The sequence below is a fragment of the Arachis hypogaea genome, chromosome 13, assembly GCF_003086295.3.
Source record: "Arachis hypogaea cultivar Tifrunner chromosome 13, arahy.Tifrunner.gnm2.J5K5, whole genome shotgun sequence".
NCBI classification, from domain to species: Eukaryota; Viridiplantae; Streptophyta; class Magnoliopsida; order Fabales; family Fabaceae; genus Arachis; species Arachis hypogaea.
The window spans coordinates 66,446,194-66,451,693 of NC_092048.1; the positions used below are offsets into that span (position 1 = coordinate 66,446,194).

At 37.9% G+C, this 5,500-nt stretch overlaps 1 non-coding gene across 1 annotated transcript; it reads right to left on the reverse strand.

Moving 5' to 3' along the window:
• Positions 1–1,561: 1,561 nt before the first annotated feature.
• On the reverse strand, positions 1,562–1,669 carry LOC112739868 (small nucleolar RNA R71). Its single transcript, XR_003170802.1, has one exon. It is a non-coding gene; the product is annotated as a small nucleolar RNA R71 (small nucleolar RNA).
• Positions 1,670–5,500: the final 3,831 nt, after the last annotated feature.

A 5,500-nucleotide genomic window follows, 5' to 3' on the forward strand; every position in this document is an offset into this window, starting at 1 on the left:
TCATAGCATTCTTGCATGCATTCATTGTTTTGATCCATAACTTTCATGCATTGCATCATTTTTCCTGTTTCCCTCTCTCATCATAAAAATTCAAAAAAAAAAATTCAAAAATCAAAAAAATATCTTTCCCTTTTTCTCTCATCAAATTCGAAAATTTGAGTTGACTTTTTCAAAAAATTTTAAAATCAAGTTGTTTCTTATGAGTCAAATCAAATTTTCAATTTGAAAATCTTATCTTTTTCAAAATCTTTTTCACAAATCAAATCTTTTTCAAAATTCTTAGTTATTTTCGAAAATTCCAAAAATATTTTTCAAAAATCTTTTTCTTATTTTTATATCAAATTTTCAAAAATAACATAATCAATTAATGTTTTGATTCAAAAATTTGAAGTTTGTTACTTGCTTGTTAAGAAAGATTCAAACTTTAAAGTTCTAGAATCATATCTTGTGATTTCTTATGAATCAAGTCATTAATTGAGATTTTAAAAATCAAATCTTTTTCAAAACTAATTTCTAAAATATCTTCTTATCTTACCTTTTTCAAAAAGTTGGTTTCAAAATATCTTTTCTAACCTCCTAACTTCTTATCTTTTCAAAATTTATTTCAACTAACTAACTTTTTGTTTGTTTCTTAACTTTTTTAAAACTACCTAACTAACTCTCTCTCTCTAATTTTCGAAAATATCTTCCCTCTTTTTCAAAATTTCTTTTTAATTTATTAATTATTTTAATTTTTAAATCTTAATTTTCGAAAATTACTAACATTTTTCAAAAACTATTTTTCAAAAATCACTAACTCTTTTTCAAAAATATTTTCCGAAAATTCTTTCTCTCCCATCTTATTCTATTTATTTATTCATTTACTAACATCTCATCTCACATCTCAACCCTCCTCACAGTTGTATTTTTTCCATTATATTACATTCTTTGTCTCCCCCTCTTCTTCTACTCACACAGGGATCCCTATACTGTGGTATAAAGGATCTCTATTATTATTATTATTTTTCTGTGCCCTCTTCTTTGTCATATGAGCAGGAGCAAGGATAAGAACATTCTTGTGGAAGCAGATCCAGAACCTGAAAGCACTCTAAAAAGGAAACTAAGAGAAGCTAAAATACAATAATCCAGAGATAACCTTTCAGAAATTTTCGAACAGGAAGAGGAGATGGCAGCCGAAAATAATAATAATATAAGGAAGATGCTTGGTGACTTCACTGCACCTAATTCCAATTTACATGGAAGAAGCATCTCCATTCCTGCCATTGGAGCAAACAACTTTGAGCTGAAACCTCAATTAGTTTCTCTGATGCAGCAGAACTGCAAGTTTCATGGACTTCCATCTCAAGATCCTTTTCAGTTCTTAACTGAATTCTTGCAGATCTGTGATACTGTTAAGACTAATGGAGTAGATCCTGAAGTCTACAGGCTCATGCTTTTCCCGTTTGCTGTAAGAGACAGAGCTAGAATATGGTTGGATTCTCAACCCAAGGATAGCCTGAACTCTTGGGATAAGTTGGTCAAGGCTTTCTTAGCCAAGTTCTTTCCTCCCCAAAAGCTGAGCAAGCTTAGAGTGGATGTTCAAACCTTCAGACAGAAAGAAGGTGAATCCCTCTATGAAGCTTGGGAGAGATACAAAGGACTGACCAAAAAGTGTCCTTCTGACATGCTTTCAGAATGGACCATCCTGGATATATTTTATGATGGTTTATCTGAGTTATCAAAGATGTCATTGGATACTTCTGCAGGTGGATCCATTCACCTAAAGAAAACGCCTGCAGAAGCTCAAGAACTCATTGACATGGTTGCTAATAACCAGTTCATGTACACTTCTGAAAGGAATCCTGTGAGCAATGGGACGCCTATGAAGAAGGGAGTTCTTGAAGTTGATACTCTGAATGCCATATTGGCTCAGAATAAAATATTGACTCAGCAAGTCAATATGATCTCTCAGAGTCTGCATGGAATGCAAGCTGCATCCAACAATACTCAAGAGGCTTCTTATGCAGAAGAAGCTTATGATCCTGAGAACCCTGCAATAGCAGAGGTAAATTACTTCGGTGAACCTTATGGAAACACCTATAACTCATCATGGAGAAATCACCCCAATTTCTCATGGAAGGATCAAAAGCCTCAACAAGGCTTTAATAATGGTGGAAGAAACAGGTTTAACAATAATAAACCTTTTCCATCATCCACTCAGCAAAAGACAGAGAACTCTGAACAAAATGCTTCTAATTTAGCAAATCTAGTCTCTGATCTATCTAAGGCCACTGTGAGTTTCATGAATGAAACCAGGTCTTCCATTAGAAATTTGGAAGCACAAGTGGGCCAGCTGAGTAAGAGGATCACTGAAATCCCTCCTAGTACTCTCCCAAGCAATACAGAAGAGAACCCAAAAGGAGAGTGCAAGGCCATTGACATAAGCACCATGGCCGAACCCAAAGAAGGAGAGGAAGACGCAAATCCCAAGGAGGAAGACCTCCTGGGACGTCCAGTGATCAATAAGGAGCTTCCCTCTAAGGAACCAAAGGACTCTGAGGCTCATCTAGAGACCATAGAGATTCCATTGAACCTCCTTATGCCCTTCATGAGCTCTGATGAGTATTCCTCTTCTGAAGAGAATGAGGATGTTACTGAAGAGCAAACTGCCAAGTTTCTTGGTGCAATCATGAAGCTGAATGCCAAATTATTTGGCATTGATACTTGGGAAGTTGAACCTCCCTTGTTCATCAATGAACTAAGTGATCTGGATCAACTGACATTGCCTCAGAAGAGACAGGATCCTGGAAAGTTCATAATACCCTGTACCATAGGCACCATGATCTTTAAGGCTCTGTGTGACCTTGGTTCAGGAATAAACCTCATGCCCCTCTCTGTAATAGAGAAACTGGGAATCTATGGGGTGCAAGCTGCTAAAATCTCATTAGAGATGGCAGACAGTTCAAGAAAACAGGCTTATGGACAAGTAGAGGACGTGTTAGTAAAGGTTGAAGGCCTTTACATCCCTGCTGATTTCATAGTCCTGGATACTGGAAAGGAAGAGGATGAATCCATCATCCTAGGAAGACCTTTCCTGGCCACAGCAAGAGCTGTGATTGATGTTGACAGAGGTGAAATAGTCCTTCAATGGAATGAGGACTCCCTTGTGTTTAAAACTCAAGGATCTCCCTCTGCAACCATGGAGAGGAAGCAGAAAAAGCTTCTCTCAAAGTATGAAATAGAACATGCTTTCATAGTAGCTTAGGAATTTTCAATTCTATCTTTAAGTTTGCTTTTGCCTAGGTCTATCCTTGCTAGTCAAATTGCCTGTTTTCATTCTCATCTTGCTTATTGTATGCTTGTCCTTTTAAATCCAATAAAAAGAGATGTTATGAAAGACCAGAGTGATGTTGAAGTTGTGGAGTAGGTCCTTAAATTTGTGGTGTAGTAATCACTTAGCTAAGTTGGTTCACCAACAAGGTGGGAAGGCAACTATCTATCTTGAATCATATGCTTGAAACACACCCCATGAGACTAGCTAAATAATAAGATCCTAATAAGAAAAAGGAAAAGAACAATAAGAGTTAAAAAAGAAAGAAAAGTTAATAAAGAATAAGGCTAGGCACCAAGGGCTTGAATCTTGAGGGATGTGTCTGTGGTGCTCTTGTACCAAGGATTTGCTTGGATGAATAAGTTCTTAGGAGTGCTTCATCACTTGGTAACTTGGGTTAACTAACCCGGGATTATCAACTAAAAATCCACTATCAAGAGCAACCTTGCTACAGAACATTTAGTAACCCAAAGAGGTGTTGGACACCAAGACCTCAAGGAAAGAAAATAACAAACCATGTGCCTGTGGTGTGCATGTATGGAGGAGAGAGACTTGAGGGAGTAAGTCCTTAGGGGTGTTTCAACACTAGCACCTTGAACCAACTGGTTCGGGACTGTTGGCTGAAAGCTTATCTTAAAGAGTCGCCCCCTCACAGAACACTTAGCCTAAGGATGAAATAAACCTTGGAAAGACAAAGGGATCAATAAATAAAAGTCTCAAAGGGTGCAATCAAGTAAGTATTCCAAGGCATGATAAAGGTCTAAAAGCCAGTAAAGGAATGAACCTAAGTTGCTATGCATGAAACCCCATAAAACCAAGAATATGACTTCCACAATAATGATTCATTCCTCTTGTCATTTCATTCATCATTCTCTTGTTCCAGTACTTGCATAAGGATAAGAAAGCTTTAAGTTTGGTGTTGTGATGCCATGGCATTTTGGCCAGTTTCACTGACCTTTTCTTTATGGTTTTAAGGTAGTTTCATGCATTTTCTTAGGAAATAAGCAAGTTTTGTGTAAATAATCACTTACATCTTGATTCAAGCAAACATTGTGAATTTTACATGATTTCATGAGAATTATGCATGAATTAAAGGATAAATTGAATGATGCATGTCTCATAACTTGGATCAGAGCTTTGATGCACTTTATTGCTTGATTTCAGGATAAAGGAAGCAAGGAAGAACCACGTTAGCAGCCACATTAGTCTAGCTAACGTGACCACTAACGTGGAATGAAGGCTAGCTTGCAACGTTAATGAGAAAAGTGATTGCCAATAACGCCTTCGTGAGCCATCATAGCCCACGTTAGTTGCCACGTTAACTATGTTAACGTGGAAGCTAACGTGGAAGAGAAGTAGAACTCCAACGTTAGTGGTAAAAGTAAGTGCCACTAACGTTCCAAAAGGGGCAATTGGCCACGTTAAGAGCCACGTTAACTTAGTTAACGTGAGCTCTAACGTGGAAGAAGAAGATGATGCCAATGTTAGTGACACTCACCTTTGTCACTAACGTTGGACTAAGCCCATATTGGCTACGTTAAAAGCCACGTTAACCTAATTAACATGGACTCTAACGTGGAGGGAGCAAGAATCACCAACATTAGTGACACTCACCTTTGTCACTAACGTTGGATTGAGTCACTATGAGCCACGTTAGTTGCTTAACGTGGAAGCTAACGTGGAGAAGAGGGATGATGAGCCAACGTTAGTGACACTCACCTTTGTCACTAACGTTGGAGATGGCTATCAATACCACGTTAGAAGTCACGTTAACTAACCTAGTTAACGTGAACTCTAACGTAGGAAGTAGGGGCGTTCTGAAGCGTTAATGACAAAGGTAAGTGTCACTGATGCTCTCGAAGATTTGGCAAGCCAACGTTAAAGGCCACGTTAACTATTCTAACGTGAACTCTAACGTAGGGAGAAAGGGATACTCTCAATGTTATTGAAAAAGGTAAACCCCAGTAATGTTTGCGAAGGGCCAAGGGTCAACGTTAGTGGTCACGTTAGTGCCACTAACGTTGAAGTTAACGTGGACCACTTTGGGTTAGGAACGTTAGTGAAAAAGGTGATTGTCACTAACATTCTCAACCCCATATTTTCACTTAACGTTAACACCACTAACGCCCTAAGCTAAAGTCCCTGCCTACTTTACACTTTCTCTGCAAGTAAAGCTCAGCCCACTAAAGA